At 40.1% G+C, this 19,172-nt stretch overlaps 1 protein-coding gene across 10 annotated transcripts in view; it reads left to right on the top strand.

Annotated features, from left to right (window-relative positions):
- The window catches only part of CELF2 (CUGBP Elav-like family member 2), a 375,972-nt gene that overhangs the window by 174,376 nt on the left and 182,424 nt on the right, over positions 1-19,172 (top strand). Inside the window, exon 1 of one of the 10 annotated variants that reach the window (XM_055807133.1) lies at positions 177-252. The exons of the other annotated variants lie outside the window; for them this stretch is intronic. The gene's annotated coding sequence lies outside the window, so the exon portion shown is untranslated. Of the gene's footprint in view, positions 1-176; positions 253-19,172 lie in introns of those variants that run through there. 10 annotated transcript variants of the gene reach the window in all.

Genomic DNA, 19,172 nt, shown 5'->3' with positions numbered 1-19,172 from the left:
TGCAGAAATTACTTCAATTAAAACTATTAACATATTATCGTGATTGTTATATTATTACAACTGGCTTTGTTACTAACTCAATAACTACTCTAGCAAACCCAAATGTTTGAAATTAGCATAAAATTGTTGTGGCTGCACTTTCCTCTTAACTGCTGTATCAGGTCTCACTGTAGAATTCCTGAACGTTTTCTGTGTCTGTGCTGGGGTTGCTACAGTGAGAAAAGATGCAAGGGGCCATGGCTGTCCTACAAGGTGAGGCTCGAAAATGTTTGTCTTGATTAGCTACTGCTGTGCCTAACAGGAGTGTGACCGCTGTGCGGGAACATATGGAAAGAGTAAATGCTGCAGAGGAGGACAAGACAGTAAGGGATATAAATTGGCCATATTCACGCTAAAAAATTAGTATGGGGTTTTTTGGGGTTTGGTTTTTTTTTCCCCTCCTTGGTCAGACTGAGGTTTTGGCCTGGCTTTCTTGGCGGAGGGCTGAAGGCAAGAGGCTAGCTTTAATATTGGACATTGCCTGTAAGAAGATTTTGAGTGTAATAAAATGAAGTATGCCCTCTGTGTAAAAGGCAAACATTTATTGTGAGTGTAATTGAAATCTCAATGTTCTAATCAAGGAATTAGTATTATTCCAGATGTACTTATGAAGTAGAAAGAATGCTGTTACGGGGGTGTGTGTGTGAAGCTTCGATAATAATACATTTCAGATGGATAGGCATACATTTCTGAGTATCTGCCCCTATCTGTGGTGTTCTGCTCACCCATACTCCATGGGTCATGAGGCTCTAGGCTTTTAATTTTTGGAGCTGGGCAGTGGTTATGGAAGTTGTTGGATACCAAGGGCTTCCCTGGGAGGGGTATGTTGATAGTGGGCGTTTCTTCTTCCTCTTTGCCACGAGAAGCATGATGCTGATGTTGATAATTTCTTCACCCTCACTCTGAGCTCTGCTTCTGGCTATTTTTATGGGTTTTTATGTTTTCTAACATGCTTTTACACCTTGCTCTTTCTTCATTGGATTGCAACACCACATTAACCCTGAATTCAGTATGTATGCAATTTCTTACGCATGTTGGATACTTTTTCTTTCTTATCCCTAAAACCACAGATTTGCATTTCTTTAGTCAGCTACAGGTGCATTTTTATCACGCTGGGGTCTTAAGTGTCCCTCTGTGCCTTGCCTGATACTGGCTCTTGCCTCTGCTCCTCTGCGCTGCACTGTGTGTCGCCTCTTCTGAGGCCGCTGCTATGAAACCATGTCTGTGTTCCCCTGCACTCTGTCATTATCTGAGCATCATAAATATTTCATCCTACACAGAGTAACTACTTGTTACTACTGTCTGTATAAAAATTATGCTTAAACCACATCATTATGTGAAGATAAGCAAAGTAAAACAAATTAGACAATAGTTACCTGGTCATTAGGAAAATTGCTGCTGCAGCTAAAGCAGATAAAATGAAACTGGGCTGGGCAAGATGAATATAGGCAAGCCTGCCATGCTTGGGTCCCGAGGCTGTGCAGGCTCAGCACAAAATCTGTGGCCTGTTACTGGCACCAGCAACGCTGTGTTTACTGGGCTACAGGACTTGAATGTGATGAATGAGATCATTATTTGGGTTTACCCAGCTTGGCTGGGGACCAGGCTTGGTGGCATGGGATGTCCTTTCTGGTCTTGGGTTCTGAGCAACACCTTAAACTGTTAAAATAGAAAAGGAATACACCGTGAAAGAGCAGATGTATATTGGCGTACTGTTAGCAGGCAAGCTGAATGGAAGGCAAGAAAGTTGATCTAACTGAAGTAGGTAACTGCTGTCATTATTCTACGACATATGTATTCTATTCATTTGCATGATATTACTGTGAAAAAGCTGTTATCCTGCTTCACAGATAGATGGTATTTATTTATAGTTGCCCTAGAATGCCTCTATAGTGGATGGAAGGACCGTTCTACCTCTGTTTTAGTCCACCTGAAGTCTGAATTGCCCTCCAAAATGATTATTTCTCTTCATGGACTAAATGGGAAATCCTGCACACATAGATTTAATAAATCTGAGCAAAAGAGATTAGAGATTTGTCTGCAGCAGATGTGTTTCAGAGGCTGTGCTTTCACAGCTGTTACTAGTAACTAGCTTAACTTAAATTTATTTCATATATGGTCTATATAGGTGACTGCCGTAGTTTTGATTGTACTGTTATTATACCCCAAATCAGACATGTCCACAGGAAGCCTATGGCTGGGCGTGGAATTAAATTCTCATTTTTTAGATGAGAAGATAATGCTCTAATCAGTTCTTATCCATGTAATATGGTCAGTGGCACTACTCAATTCTTTTCAGTTTGGCTACCACTCCAAACTGCTAAACCATCTGCTGGTGGCAGACAAAAAGATGACAATATAACAGATTACTAGAAAAAGTTCAGATGCCTAACATCTGCTCTCCACCAAGCTGGAGCATCTTCCTGTATTGATGTTCTGTCATATCTTGCCACAGTAAGAGAAGATGTCTGCTCTGAAGTCTTTGCAAATTCAAATTGTTTGCAGCTGGACCAGGCATCCACATCTAACATTGTGAGTTTTAGGCCTAAATAAGGACTAACAATAGAGAAGGGGAGAAGACGAAGGCAGGAGGACAAATGGTTTCTTAAAATACCTTAAGAAGTTCCTGGACCAGATGAAGGCCTGCATCCACTCATTCTTCATTATGATTGATGTAGAAATGCCTAATGATGACAAGCAGAATTTTGCAAGACAGAAATAGAAACTGCTACCTTTTCAGAGCCACATGACTCTGTGTCCTGGAATTATGTTCTGCATAATGTTTTAATCAAATAACAGTTTGCTTAGTAGTATGGACCACGCTGGTTAGTGCAAACAGAATGTAAACATATTCTAGATAAGATTATGCAGCTCTGAAGGTGCTGGTAGGCAGACACTGATCTGAAAATATACACATAATATTTACTTAAAACGTTCCTGGAGCCTCCTTTGGTGTTATTAGTCTGTCATGAAAATCTGCAAACACACACTTATCAAAAACTCACTGCAAAACATAAGGCAGTTAGTGAAATCAAATATAGAGGGGTGGATGCTGTAGCAGAGCACAGTTAATGGTTGAGCTGTGACTTAACTTACACCCAAGTGCAAACATAATTAAATTAGAAAAAAGTCCTGAACCATACGTAGGAGGTGTAGCCTGCTTGGAATGCAAAGATGAACCTGGATCCCATCCTACTGCTTCAACCTCCTGAAGTAAAACTGTAGGAGACAGAAGTCCAGAGCTGGATCCAGGTTAAAAGGTGGAAACCAGCCTACTTGTTGCCACAACGTTCTGCTCGTTATTGTGATGCAAACATGCACAAAATGATGTGATCCAAGAGGAAAGACTTCTGGAATGCAGGGCTCATGGGGGTTGCTCGTGTGACACTGATTTGGGTTTTTTTCCTTACATTAACTGAACAACAGAAGTTGATTTCTAGTTTTCATTTCTAACTTTGTTCGAGTCTAAAAATCTCCTCTTAAGACACGGTTTCACTTAGCATAATAATTTGTTTCTTCTTTGCCCTTCATTTCTCTCATGTACATGGCCCTGGCAGTTTATTATAATGTGAACAGGTGAGGGAGGAGCACTCAGAGCAGATCCCTCCATAGCAGATCTCCCATGATTTTAAGCTGTCTCAATGAAATTCCATTTGATCTGAATTTATCTTAAGCAGAAGAATAATCCTGGTAAATAAATATGAAATAATATCATGTAGTTCTAATTACTAAAAGAATGCAAACATAATAATAAAGAGTCCAAATACGTAAATACTCCAGTAGCCATCACTATATAGTAAGCCAACTGGATTTGGTCCTGGAGGGTATCTTCCAGACTGTATGAGTCCTATTCTGCCACAGATCTCTCATCCATCTCTCTGTGAAAATCTATTCTTACAAGTCTAGAATTAAAAAATATTTCTCCCTGTTTTTTCCCTATTAACAGTAGCGTTCATTGTTTACTCAGCTGCTTCTCCTTGCCACTTGCTGATTCCTGATCAGACCGTAGGACTGCTGGTGTGTGTTCCCCAGGGTCAGCAAGTTTTTCCTGAGCTAGTCCTAGCAGAAGCAGTAAGCAAGCTATTTTTTAGCTTAGGTGATTTGGCAAGCACCAGCTCTGACATGGTGACAGCTGAAATAAGGAGCTGGTAGGCTAGGAACAGGAACCTGAGCAACAGAGAGCATCACAGTGATGGTTAAACTGAGATTCCTGCCATCGATGTGCCTGGATGTCTGTGTAGGAACAGGCACTCAGGTTGATGTCATACTGTAGCAGCCTGGAGAAGTCCTGAGGGGTTACTCAGATGAGCTAGTGTGTTTTGTGCTGCTTTAGAAAAGGTGGGAGAGTACAAGTCTGTGTGCATGCATGTGTCCCTGACTGACATGTTTAACATGCAGAAAACAGAATTAAACCTGTAGCTGTCACTGTCTCACCCCAGCGCAGTGACCAGCTGTGACTGATTGCTTACAACAGGCTGTTTTCCTTTTTAAAGGTATGATTTATAGCATTCTCTTGTAGAGAAAGATGCGACCCTGGTGTATTTGGCTGGATAGCAATGTCAGTATGTTCGTCTACTACAGGGTAGAGGTGATGTTTCTAATCAAACTGGGGCTGAATGGACTTTCCAAGAGGAGCGAGGTGAGGTTTCTAAACAACTTAAAGGATTTGGTTCAGAGCAGTCATTAATCCAGTATTAAAAAGTGACTGTGAATGCCATTACTTTCTGTCCATCTCTAGTGTTTCTCAAGCATGCCCCCCAAAGCTCGACACCATTCTGCAGGTTTAGCAGTAATTTGAATGCAACAAATTGTACCTGCAAAGCACAGATGTTGAAAACTGAAAAAATCCGAAGGTGCCGTATGTTTCCTGTAATTGAAAGCAGGTGCCCTGAAGGAAGCAGATTCTGTTTCACTTTATGAAGTATCTAGTTGGCAGAGCAGGCAAAACATACCCTCTAAAGCTTCATTCACTAGGACTGGATAAAACAGATTAAAACTGTTGTTTTATGATAGCTTTAAGGGGCTCCAACAAGGGATCGAGGTCCTATTGTTTTGGGCACCGTAGACAAAAAGCATTAAGTTGTAGGGTTCGGAGCACTGAATAAATTGAACCACATGGATTTAAAGGATGGGATGAGGGAGAAGACCATGATAAACCTGCTTTGTGGAGCAGTGAAAACCAAGCCTGGCATCTGCAGCGCTTTGGGTCTCTTCCACTCTGCATTGGGCTGGGTACTGCATCCTGAGTTTGCATCTCCCAGTTGTCCCACTTCGGAACACTTCTCATCATTGCTTCAGTGAACGCTCAGTATGGTAGGCTACCAATCTGTCTTTTGTCTTGGTCATTGTGTGCAAGGAATCCAGGCCTACAAATGAACAAAAGGTATGAACATTTGTGCTTTAGAGGATGACTGGGAAACAATCTGTAATGTAAAGCCTACAGGATAATGAATGGGAGAGAGGTGCCCAGTGTCTCCTAGTTGTGGCACCACCTGTGGATTTCACAAGGCTTTAGGGAGGGCTTTTTTGTGTGTCTATGGTTCAGTTTACTTACGGACAGTGGTAAAAGCACCAAGGGTCCTCTGAGAATTATTCAGTTTGTGTGTTGTGGTTTTTTTTTTTTTTGTGTGTGTGTGCATGGTTTATGGTGCTATTAAGACTTATAAGAGCCAGATGTTATTACCCCACAGAATTCCGCTGAATTGCATTCAAGCTGAGCATAGTCTGTGGGTGTAGGTAGTATCTGATTTTTAAACAGAAAAACAAAATAATAGAAAAGCACCCCAAAACATCAAAAGTCACTAATGCTTCCAGCCAGCTTTGTAGTGCTGCAGGTCTGAGCAAGCCAGGTCTGTCTCCCCTTCCGTTCTGTGTTTCAGTAGCTATAGCGAGTGTGGAAAGAGGAAACAACTTTGATCACAACATTTTTCAGCTCTTTCTCTAACAAAACAGATAGTGCCTGGCACAGTATTGTTGTACAGATATTTCATCTCCTCCAAAATACTTTTGTTAAGTTCTGAAAGTGCTGGCTGACCTGTGTGTACCAGGCTCAAATCTCTTGCTCTGAGTCTTCCACTGCTCTTTAAAGACTCAGCAGCTCTTGCACGATACTCTCTTTCTTTTTGGATTGCCCACGTATTTCCGCGACCCCCTTTCAATGGTAGGCAGACATTTTCTAGGAATTTTCCTTCTTTAGCCTATCAAACTACCTGAAAGAAAGAAAAAATGTCTTTCATCCACATTTTGACAGGGATCATGGATTTTGATGAGAAAATTGAGAATTTTTTTGCCACCTTTTACTAACGGCCAAGAAGAGATAGGAAAGTTTGTGTTCCCAACAAGTAGAAAAAAAGGCCTGATTTTCAATAGATATTAGTCAGGTTTTCATTCTTCTTGACAATCTTATTTAACTGACTTAATATTGGATCTTAATTCCAGCCAAAATTTTAAAAACTAGGAATTTAATGACTGTGCTCATCATTTGTCTCCGTATAGCTTCCTATACATGAAAGGTCAATGTCAGTCAGACTGTACCATTTGGCATGAAGATGAATATAGAAGCTAAAGAGGATTTAAAAAATACATGATCTGGCATTTGAAAGCGAAGTCTGGGAGTTGAGTCCCGCTTTTATTCCTTTATGTGCTGGTGACCTAGCACTTTGTCTCTTATGGGGTGTGTTTACAGATTTAATAGTCTTTTTGTGGCAGTGGGGAAAGTCCTGCAGGGACTGAGTCAGATTGTGGGTGGGTGGAAGAAGTGTCTGGGTACCACTCTGCCTAGAGGCATCTATGTGTGACAAGGACATAACATAGGGTTAATGCTCTCCACACCTCACAGAACCTGAAAGAGGAGTCCATTTACCTAAAAATCCTTGGCAGGGATGTCTGGTCCCCTTGTTTCTTATTATTGACTAGAAAGAAGGAAAAGTGGCTGGGTTACTAACGTGGTACTAACTGAGGCCTCTGTAGCTCAGTGAAATCAGTCTGAGCGTTAGTGCCTTAATTTTCCCATCTGTGAAACGTCGGTTATCTCTCGCAGTGGAATAATGATCCTTACTACTTCTGTGTTCAAAATAACTGGAGAAAGAAGGCAAAGTTAAAAGACAGGGTGGTGTTCTGATCAGTGTGGTGTTTGCTCTAAAACCCACAATATACAGCTTAGGAATATAGCACAGATACATATGTGGACATATACAATATGAATGTGTAGCACAAGAAAATAAATTAGCTCTAGATGTCTTATGAGCCATATTTCTTTCTGCAGTAATGCTTTTAGGTGTTATGGTTAGGCATCTCTGGAAAGCAGTTAAATATTTCCAGTCTTGGAAATATCCATTATAATTACACAGCAAAGATGGGAGACCTTTGTTTATGATTTGAATATTTGCAAGCAGTTAGGGCTCTGTGCATAGTCCCTCTGCATCTGCTGACTTGCTATTCTTTGTCTTTAGCTTCTGACCTTTGTTAATTGCATTAACCTTCCAGTTGGAAAATACATACATAGATGTGTATATATATATATGATGTTATTGGGCATCATTAAACAGTTAGCAGTCAGCCAGCCTCCAGAATCAACCGCTAGTTATTCTTGCAAACATTATAACAAATGACAAATTTGCGAACTTCAGAGCTTTGTGTGAATTGAAGCCTCTCTGAGCAAGCCACATCTTCATGTCATCCACTTGTCTTTTTCTGGAATCACACAAAACTGCCTTCTGGCATGTGTGAGCCTTTAACGCTTCCAGTGCCACTTGGTTTGTATTTTCCTTTGTCGTCTTAGCGACGTGGCCCCAGCATAGGGTTTAAGTTGTAATGAAAGCATTAAGACAGTTAAAAAGATTGAGAGTATCACAGGGATTAGATTTTGGGAAAATCTTATTGAGGATTTTAAAAAAAATATAAAAAATGGTTTTTACTCTATTGACTCATATAGCTTGGAAATGATTTGTAAGTTTGAGCTATTCACTGGTGGCTCTTGGACTTTGAAGCATGTCATTTTATAGGTAGTCTGGTGGTGTCTGACCATCTTACCTGGTTTTTAAGGTGCTTAAAATGTGGAGCTGAACCTTTGGAATCAAAGTGGCCAACAGCTACAATTAGCTTTTGTCGCAGGTTGTTTATAATTTAGTCTCTGTATTTCAAGCTGTTTGAGCGGGAAGTGGTTCCAAACTATGTATTTAGCATTCATCTGTGGGGTTTTTCTTTCTTTCTCGGCAGTAACTTCTCCTATGGAAGCAGAACTAAAGGGTCTGTGAAAGGTTGACCTCATTGGTGCTCACAGTTCCTACACTGCATACCAAATTACTCTAACAGCCCTTCCTTAGGGGCTGCTAAAATCTTTCTGTAACTTCAGCTGATGCAATGGGATGTTCTGGATGACTCCTACTTTTATACCTGCATGTTTAATTGCATATCTTAGAGGGTGGAGGGGGCTACTGTGTAGGAACTTTCCCCTTCAAATGTATGCTACGTTGTCTTAGTTTTCTCTTTTATGGTTTTGTCATGCATGTGTAATATCCACTCTTCCAGCATAACTTTCTGGTGTTTATGAGGTGAGTTTGCAGTTTGATATAACCTACTTAGAGCTTTCTCCTCTGTTTTCAGGGACAGAGAAATCAAGTATCTGCTTTCTTAGGATTCCTAGGTTATCAGGCACTACAAAATATCCATCACTCATTCTTACAGCCAGAATGTTGCCATATGCAGGCAGCCACAATCGCAATCCCTAATTGCTGCCTATCGCCATTTGTAGCAAAGCAGGACAGGTTTTCTGGATGAAATCTCAGATGATCTAGTGATGTTTAGCCTGGGCAAGAAAATTGTTCTTCACTAGCAGGTGGCTTATAATTCATCAAAACCCAAAGACTTTGGTTCTCACTATCCTGTCACATAAGACTGAGCTGCTGCTGTGGTGTATGAGATAAGATTATGCTGCCCCTGGAAAAAGAATACACTTTTTTCATACTCTCTGGTATTTTAGTTTCATCCCTTCATGATGCAACGGCTTTCTTTTGTCACTTCTCATTTTTGTAAGGTATTACTAAGTGCTCCTGCTGCTAGTAGTGATAGGATCATGTGATAACTCAGGTTGGAGAGTCCCTCAGGAGATCTCTAGTTCAACCTCCTACTCAGAGCTGGGTCGGTGTGAGGTCAGACCAGGTTGCTCAGGGCTTGATATAGTTGGGTCTTGACAGCTTCCCAAATTGAGATTGCATAGTGTTTCTGGGCAGCCTGTTCCAACGGTTGACTGTCCTCATGGGGAACATATTTTTCCTTCTATCCAGTAAGATCCTCTTCTTTTAATTTATATATGTTGCTTGTTGTCTTCCCACCATTGTGCCATGCAAAAGACTTGGTCTCATTCAGCCTGGAGAGGAGAAAGCTTCAGAGGAACCTTCATATACTTACGGCAGGCTATTGAGAAGACAGTGCTATGCTCTTAAATAGGTAGATATTCCCATACCATTTTATCAATGAAGGCTGGTCTGGAGTTGTTCACTTTTTGAGAAGTCCTTGGAAGAAGGTGTTTTAAAGAAAAAGTGATACCATTTCTGCCCATTGGCCATGTGTGTGAATTTAAGGGATTCTGGCCCTCCTCCCAGTCTTTGACTTAAGGAATCTGTTCTGCAATGCGTGACATCTTACCTGTCTCATGACTAAAGTTTCATGCCATTGCCTTAGTCTTTTGAGCATCCATAATCCATTGACAGTCTGCTAATAGAGGCAGCGAGACTTGTTCTGCTTCAGGTTTTCTGAACAGATATACCAGGTTTTTCCCCTCGATTGCTAACACTTACATATGCAAAAAATAAGAACATTGTCTCAATTTTTGCATATGTCTGAGTTTTCTCTCCGATAGCGGTATGTCTCATGTTAACTTACTGCCTGAAGTTATACAAATTACTGCTACAAATGGTTAACACTTAAGGAAATGGGGAAATTGTTTGTTGTTCAGACAGCACCTATCAGTCTGGGTAGCAAGTATACAAGAACTTGTTCCATTTTAAGGCAGAGTAGCACCCAAAGGCAAAGAATTGCATCAGTGCTCTCTAGCTATTTTAACAACACATTTTCTTTTTATAAAAAATTCTGCCAATAAATACACATCTATTTGAGCTGATTTTTAAAAAAAACATTTGGGACTATACTGGTATTTCCTTGTTGTGTATCTACAGGTTTTTGCATTTTTCCATAATGTTAAGAGAGAAATAAAAGTGGATTACCAGTCAGGGATGACTCTCTTAATTTATATTTCTAAACCTTACACGACCCTGTTCTCCCAGCATGGCAAATTACTTAGGTGCCAACTGCAGACCTAAATGAAACAAACTTCTGCCACATTTTAATTCTGATCAGAAGAAAAATGAGTGCACATAGTTATTTAATGAAAAGAGTATCTCTTCCACTCCTTTCAAAGGACTTGCTGCATTTCTCTTTTCTGGGTGTTTGTTACTATTGCTAATGCTACTTGCAGTGCCTCCAAAGCATGCATATGGATTTCACAAAACCAGAAGATCTTCTTAATCAAAAATGTTTGTCTTCTGAATCTGGAGAGTCATGAAAATAAGCAGTGGGGAGCAAAAAAAGGGAAGGATTTTAGTTTTTATGGCAAATTATTTTCCAGGAGAGAGACGCGGAGCTTCTGGTCCTGAAGCAATGCTTAGTAGCTAGACTATGATGCATTTTAACTTCAGATATGACTAAAAGAGAGGATTAGGTCTTTTTTCAAAGCTATTTAAGCTTCAGCACTAGCTAGGTAAAAGAACATGAACAGCTTTACAGAACCAAACTAAGTGTTGCCCTAACCTGTCTTCCGCAGAAGCCCATAGGAAATGTACAAGTAAAAATAAACAAAATAATGGTGAAAGTGCTCAGGGATTTATTTTTTTTTTCCTGTAGGCTCTCCCAGATATTTTTTTAACTGTAACATCATGACTTCCAAACCTGAAGTTTTGCACCTACAAGTTTGTCAGAAACAGCTTTTTTTTGATTTCTTTTCCAACAGGGAAAAATTTGGTGGGTTCTTCCAGGTCCTCATATATTGTGCTGTTTTGAGAGGGAAGAGCTAGATGTATTTTCACAATATCACTGTTTATTGCTCCATTATTATACCCTCCTGTACATTAATAACGCTGAGCTATTAACACCATCCCACACATTCTGTGTTTACGCCAGTGAATCAGAAAAACATCTGCCTGGGAGGTAGAAATGTAGTTTTATGTATGAACACGTAAACATGAAAACTCTGCACCTTCTGGTTTGAACTCACACCAGAGAGCACAGACAAGACCTGTGAATGTCTGCGGTTGGGAACTGGCCCTTGTGCAAATCCTATGTGAGAAGGTTCAAAGGGGTAAGGTGTCTGTCCATATCAGTGTTAAAGAAGAAGAAAACTGGCAGAGTGATTGCTTCCTTCAAGGGTGAAGGTACAGGTGCCATAACGCTGAGATACACATGCTGTTATTTCATTGTCATTCATGAACTACTTTGTCATTAATTTAGATCAGTGTTGCATTGCTTGAACTCCACTTCAGTGCAGGGAATATTTAAGGTAACATTGATCCTTCCCATTTATTTATTTTTTAATGGCCTTTTTTTGATTTTTGAAATATTTTCCTTTTTTCCATTCAGGATGTATGGTGTATGTTCAGCATGGCAACTCCTGGTCGGTGTTCAGCATGATGGCATTGATAATGAGATACAGTAGAGGAAAAAGCTTGCTTAAAAGAGATGAGGATCTCTTCTTGAACATTTTTGTATTCAGAGAAGTGCCGCTACCTGAACTTCCCAGAACACACTGAGCTTTTAGTAAATTACTGAATAATCTCAGGGGTCACAGTGATCCTCCTGCTGATACTATGGAGTTTTCTGGTAGCTGACACCTCCACGGAAAAGTGGGAATGTCAGCCGATGAAAGCAGCATTAGCATCTTGACAGATGTGTGTTATAATGGTGTCTTTAGACAAGTTTGGAAGTAAAACAGACCTCATGTGTTTCTTAAGAAAGTTATTTTATGCCACAATTTCTGTGGTGTGGTTTTTTTTTTCAAAGTCTTGTTTTGAAAGGTAACTATGATAAAATCAAGTCTTCCAGAGCTGGCTGCACAGCCTTTGAGGAAAAGCCCAGGGTTCTGTCGCTCAATTCTGCCCAGAGCTTGCATTATTAAGAGTAATATGGAAGCAGAATCCCCTTTCTTCTTTTGTCCCCTTGCACCATATCTTTGTAGGCATTTTAAAAATTTGCATTATGTACCGAAATAGAAAGTTCATCAGAAAGCTGGCAGATAACAAACCTTACAGTCAATGGAAAAGCTGTAAAAACAGCAGAGTCGTAAGTATTTAGCAACATCACAGTAGCCTTGTTCCACATTTGCAATTAATACACGTCTGTGTTTGCATTTGTTATAGGACTCTTGACAGCACCAACATAACAAGAAAAACGAACAACCTGAGTAATAAATCTCTGGAGGCATTCAGCAAGTGCCATAGGGCTCATTAATCTTGATTATTCCCCATAATAGATAACTTCACAAATCATCTATTCTCCCCAATCATGCACATAAGGATAATGTATATATAATAGCCTCCCGTACTGTAAAACCCCAAATAGAATTTCATTTTTTAAATATAAGTCTTGACAAATGCAAGACAAATATTTATAGAAAAAGAATGGGGATGAATAACAATGAACTGCACTGAAACAAGTGGGGCAAAGACTGCTGTGAAAAGAAGGTGACATCTTTTCTGGGTTTTGGGTTTGTTCCCACCTGTCCCCGTTGCCCCCTGCCCCCACTTTATGATCTCTCTATGATATCTCTATTTGAATCAAGGAAATAATTTATTTATAGCCTGAAGTAGATGGGATTTTCTTCCTGAGAGTTTTGGCCAGGGAGCCTGCAGCTGCAGTCTTCATGCATGCTTCTTAAGGAATGTAGACAGGGGAAAAGAGGAGCAGCTGAGAAATATCCAGAATTCCAAACAATTTAGTATTTATAATTTATACTATCAATGCTTTCTTTTTCTTGTACTCTTCCCCAAGCCTTTGAAAAGTGCCAAAGTTATGAAAGAAAAACACAGTTCTGATCTGATGTAGGCTTTACCTGTTCATCAGGTTTTCTCAACTACAACTTAAATCTGCCAGTGCAGCTTAAGAGATCTGTGAAAGACATCATATTTAGACTGCATATGATCCTTTCAATAAGGATAACAGAGGTGTTCTAATACCCATAATTGACACTGGACTGCAGGCTGTGCTTCAGCTCAGAAATGCCAAGGTAATTGTGCAAAGAAAAGAAAATACAGGATATTAACTTGATATATATATAAATAAAATTCTGAGTTTAATGCAGTTGGTATTAAAAAAGGACAGGCAAGTGGAGTGTGGAGGAAAACAGAACTTTTTTTTTTTTCCTATACAAGTGGACCAGTACCTTTTATATCTTCGTAATTGTAGTGACCTTAACCTGATGCTTAAGAGTAAGTTCTGCTGATTGAAGTTTCAGCAGTGTAAAGATGTATTCAGAGCTGATCCTTCCTTTCATACAGTATAAAGCAGGAGATTTGATTGCCCTCATCTTTGCTCACATCCCCATTTTGCCACTTTTCTTCTCCCTCCCTCCCTGTGTCCAAATGCTCTCAAAACCCCAAGATTTTGTTCTGTGACCTGGGACACCAAAATAGCAATTTTGTGAGTGGAAAGGATTTAAAAGACTATGAGCTGAACAGCTTTAGGGAGGATTTCCTCCTCTTGTTCACTGTCCCTCCTCCTCCCTTCGTAACAAGTACTCAGGATTCATTTTCCTTAAAATTTAATAGAAAAGAGAATGTGTATCATCTTTCAGAGCTGAAACAAGAGCAACCTGAGGTTTGGATCCATTTCTTTTTCCAAGATCTGCTGCCCACATCACTTGAGCAATTCTGCTGTTTTAATTCTTTTGCATGTGAATGCAATACGTACCTGTAAAGTATCACAGTCCTTTAATAGCCCACCTTGCATGTTTTGTCTCCGTTCCTAAGTACATGCGCATTAATCATATCCATGGGCAAAATATCTTCTGGCACAGAGGTGAAGAAGAGGTCTTACCTCTATGAAGTTTTAAAAAAGGGAGAAAAAAATGGAAAATGTGCACAGTCTTATACATTTAATTGGATGGGTTCAGGATCTTGTAGATTCGGCTTCTGTGTTTAGACCCATTTTTCTTCAGACATCTGCAAAGAACTTTCTAAGGCAGTGTCAAACAGTAGTGCATTTTGGCCTGAAATTTTCCTTTGATATCGGCAGTCTGGTAGTTTGAAGCAGTTTCAAAATCAGGATAAATAAGCTGTATTCCTAGTTGTCTCAGAAAAATTCAAGTAACTCCCTTAACCTCTCTTGGCCTCAGTTTCTCTCTGTATAAAACTGACTAATAATCCTTCACCATCTTTATGAAATGTTCCACAGTCTTCTCATGAAAGGAATTATTTTAAGTTCAAAGTGTTACTCTTAATGAAAGAATTGACTTGCTTATTCTTGAAGAAACACATTATATAAACATCAAAGAGCTGTTAGTAGCAAACGTTAGTCTGCTATAAGTTGCTCCAGTGTCTCATTTAGCAGTATTTTCTCATTCACTTCTCCATGAAAAGGTATGCATTTGATGTATATTGGGATGCCAGATGATACAATTCCATCAGTGTCCATGTGCTGTAGAACTAAGTACAGTGATTGGCGTTGGCCATAATTTCCTACTCTGTCCAAAAATTAGCATGCCAATGGGTGCAAAATGATGTTCAGTCACTGGAAATCAGTCTCTTTCCACTGCCTTGTCTGGCTGATTCCTTCAAAGCACCAGGAGCCAGTGCTGGAGAGAGCTTGAGTTGTGCACTTCAGGTTGTGACCCAATGGGCTACTGGCTGTTTTTCGTGCTTGGACCCATGTTTTGATAACGCTGCTTGCAATCACCTCCAAAAGTGGGAGTATCCTCATGTATTGTTGGGAGATATTATCAAAATGTAGGGATTGTTTCTTTAGAAGTTAATGCAAAAAGCTATTCAGGTGATGACTGACACTAGCTGACCACCAATAAAAAGAGCTAAGCAGTGGAAAACATGGTACATGGTACGGTGTGTTCTGAAACGGATTAACACACTTAATATGTGTCTTGTTTCCTCTGGCTAGTCTCAGCTCAGCCACATGAGCTTGGTTACTTCTCTGGCTCTTCTCGCTGGTAAACTGCAGAGTGGCAGCAGTCTGTCTGCTTTCCCCGTTTACTCAGCACAGTGAGTTATGGGTTAATGCCTCTTCTCAAAGAAGTGCTTTCTTAGGAGGCAGTTGGAAGAAGAGGAGGAAGGTGGGTAATGAAGAGCTGCTGTGCCATGGGAGGTTCACGGAGGTGAGCTTAGAAGGCAGGGGCAGCACAGCACCCCCTTTACCTGCAGAGGTCTCCAGGGTGCCCTGGCTGCCTCTGGGTGGGGAGCCTGCTCTGCTGTGAGAATGGGCTGTAGAATGGGCACACTCCAAGGGCGGATGTTGCTTCTGGAAGTATGAAAGAAAGCAGTGACATGCAAGAACACCAACATGGTATAGTAGGAGGTGGCCCTGCTGTAACCTGCCCCTCAGCTGGGTTGGAGAGGAAGCAGCACCAAGAGCATTGGTAGTAACTCTGGACAACATGGTCCTGAAGGACAACATTTGTGTTGCTCGAACAGTCTGAGTCTGATACTCCTGTGGTTTTTGCATCTTGGAAAGCTATTGGAAAACCTTTTCTTTTTTGTTATGGTGGTAGAGTGGTACAAAAGGGGGTACTGACCCTTCTGGTTTGACTGGGATTACTGGGCTTAAACTGGCAAAGAACAGTTAAGCAAGGCCAGACTATTAGTACTGGGGCATGTTTGCATCTTTTTAACTGATGATGGTAAGAGAGAGAACATCACTGTGTTAAGGCATTTATTCAAGTTCAAGTACAGAAAGGATTTCAAGGAGAAAGTGGTCCCCCTCCAGGCCTTGCTAAAATGGCAAGTAAAATAAATACAAGTAAATAAGCGACCAGCGCGACCTGGGCAGTGCAGAGGAATTATTTCCATGTTCCAGGATAACATCTAGCATGGTGAGGAGGCAGCACTTAACACCCCTTCCAGTGGTATCTACTTTTGCTGAGAAAGCTGCTCTGTAGGCACTTTGCAATACTCCTGCACTTGCTTCAGGGAGATCAAGTGACCAAGAACCTGCTCCTGCTGTAAACAGAAAAACACATTAGCTGGTTTATTTTTAAGTTGATTGGAAACTTGACAAGTGAAAGCAGCTCTAAATGACATCCAGATTCAAAAAATGTTACTTTGAGTATCTGAAATTGAAGTTGTAGTTGTGACAGACTCCCAGGGCTCACATCAGCAGAGCTTAAAAGATGAGAAACACATGTTTAAACTCAGATGTCCAATTTAGAAATAAATTCATACAGGCTCTCAATCTCTAGACTAGGACCTGTGTTATGGAGAAAAAGTTTATGTAATGCTGTTTCCATTATAAGTAGAGAATAATTTTCTCAAAAAGACTCTTAATACTGAGCAAACAAGTAAGTTTAGTACTAAAAACATTTTCAGTGCTTCATTGCCTTGGGTTTACAATATCATTTGCACGTCAAATTATATTTCATCTTATGATTTAGTAATGCCAGAAGAATAGATCTAATTCTGTGTCTCATGATACCCTTAAAGATGGAAGATTGCTTTCCATGGAGTGTAAAACTCAATTTGTAGTCATGTGTATAAAACATGACTTTATGGCAGATTAGCTTGCTGTAGATTTAGTTCTCTCTGACAGTGAACTGAAAAATATTAGCATTTCACTGAACACAATATTAATGGCAAGAAGAGAGTATTATTGTAACGTGGAAAGTAGAATGGGATTTTTGAAAGTAGAACCAATAAGCAGAAGAAAATGTATTTAGAGATTTGCAAGTTTAGATAGAGTTGGTTTAACTTTTTCCTTTTCCTCCCCCCACCGTGAGTCATTTTAAAGAAACAGAAGTATACTTGCAGTTGTCAGACTGACTGCTAATGATTTTAAATAAAACAGCAATTATAAGACTGGAAGGTGCCTCTGGACCATATATGTTTCAAGTGACTGCAGCAAATTTGAATTTTTTAAATACATTTTTTAAACGCCTTTTTTTTTTTTTAAAAAAAAAAAATATTTGCAATTGCCTTGTGTAGTGGTCAGATGTAGTGTTTGCTTTTTCCAGTGGAAGGAGAGAGTATAAGCAGAAGCTGAGCGTGAGCATTTCTATGCAGTTCATTATTTATAATGCTGTGCTGATGTTGTCAAGGAAGTGAACATCACCTCCTGGGTGTGACAAGGCTGTCCCTTGACCTGCTGAGTACTTGCATTAGAAAAGGGCCCAAGCCAATTAACATACTGCTAAAACCATTACATCTATGTGTTGCACTGAGGGTTTTAGTTGGAGAGATGGAAGAAGAAAAAAAATTGAAGGAGAAGCCAAGTAGACGCTATAATCAAGAGGATCAAGAGGAGAATGTTTTATGAAGAGTGCTTCATGCTATTCTGTATCCTGCACTTGAATTTTTGCAGCCTATCTTATATGTATCTACCCGGGTGATCCAACATGTTTATACAGAGTCTGCTTTTATAATGTGACTGATAATAATGCAATTCTTTATGCCTAACTCAAAGTTAATATATTCAAGATACAAATGATATATGAGGGCAGTGAAAGCACAGCAACAATTTAGCTGCAGTTGTAGAAAGGTTCCCCATGCTTCTATTTTAAGTGAATAATTTTTATTTATTAACTGTGTTCATTTTAATTCTACAGAAAGTCAAATAATGATGTGTGAAAACAGCATAATAATGCTTTGATATTTCTGCAGAAGTAATAACTGAATTCAATCTGCTTTTAATCTTTCAAGCTATTCATTGTATCCATCCCTTATTCCTATAGTTATCCTTTTCTTCATTCAGCTCTCTTTGGTTAACAGGCAGTGGAGGTCCACCTGTTGCCTTGGGTCAGGCACAAGCTCTGCTTTCTTTTAAAATAGTTTTCAATGTGATTACTGTTCCTTTGTTTCTATTAAGGAAAACATTTAATATTGGAAATGATGTGCTAAATTGTCCCATTCTCTACAGAATATTTTCCACATATTCTAAAGGTTGAAAATTATAGCAGTGTGCTTGTTCTTAATTAGGCACGCTTATATTCATTCGTATTTTCACTAATTTTCTTTCATTTTTAGCTACGGCTTATACTGTGTGGGACCCAGTCCTACAAATATGCATGCAATTAATTTTTCTCACTAGAACTGGTTTTGTTGCTGTTGCTTTTTTGTACAATTTGTGCTTTTTTGTAATCTCCATGGGACCCACTTTGCAACATATACTACTTACACCAACGCGCCCTTGCTGTGGGACGAAGCTTGGTGTGTGGTCAGAACAGGTCGTGAAGGGATGGAAGGGGAAACTGGTTGCAGCCACCTGACGTTGATTGGTCTGTAACTGGTTTATAACTATCCAGTTGAGAAGAGCAGACAGGTACTTTTAGTGACACAAGGGCTGACACGGATGGCAAAGCGCTCTCAGGAAGCCAAGATGCTTCTTACCACAACCACGTGGCTCACGGTACCTGGGCTCCCCTGCAGAGACCAGCTGCCGTGGTGGTGGAGCTTCAGACCAACAGTGTCAGTTGCACTAAGTTGGAGGGGAAGGCAACAGGGGCACACGGGGCTCCTGGTTCCCAAGCCATCCTGCTGTGATGCTTATTTTACAAGCTATCACAAAATATATTTGTAATCTGTAGAAGATGGGTTATGATGTTCTTTAGGTGATCTCTGTCTTTGGGGGGAGCGTAGGAGGTTAAGTGTGTTTACTCTCAGTTACAATCTAGACTAGAATTTGGCCCTTAAATTTTGTCTCTAGAACAGTTGCTTCTTTGCCAACCAGTAACAGGCTTTTGTTTACCATTGCAACAAGGCAGAAATTTGAGGGGCCAGAGGGACCTGTCTAGCGTGACTTCCTTCCTCTGTGTATGTTCTCTGTCCCAGGCAGAGATGGAGAGCGCTCACAGCTTTTCCTCCTGAAAGCCTCAAAAATAAAAGGAACTTGTACAGTCTGGCATTTGACTGGTACACAGCTGAGCACACACC

Source organism: Falco peregrinus, chromosome 6, assembly GCF_023634155.1.
Source record: "Falco peregrinus isolate bFalPer1 chromosome 6, bFalPer1.pri, whole genome shotgun sequence".
Classification (NCBI taxonomy): Eukaryota; Metazoa; Chordata; class Aves; order Falconiformes; family Falconidae; genus Falco; species Falco peregrinus.
This window is presented reverse-complemented; position numbering and strand designations above follow the sequence as displayed.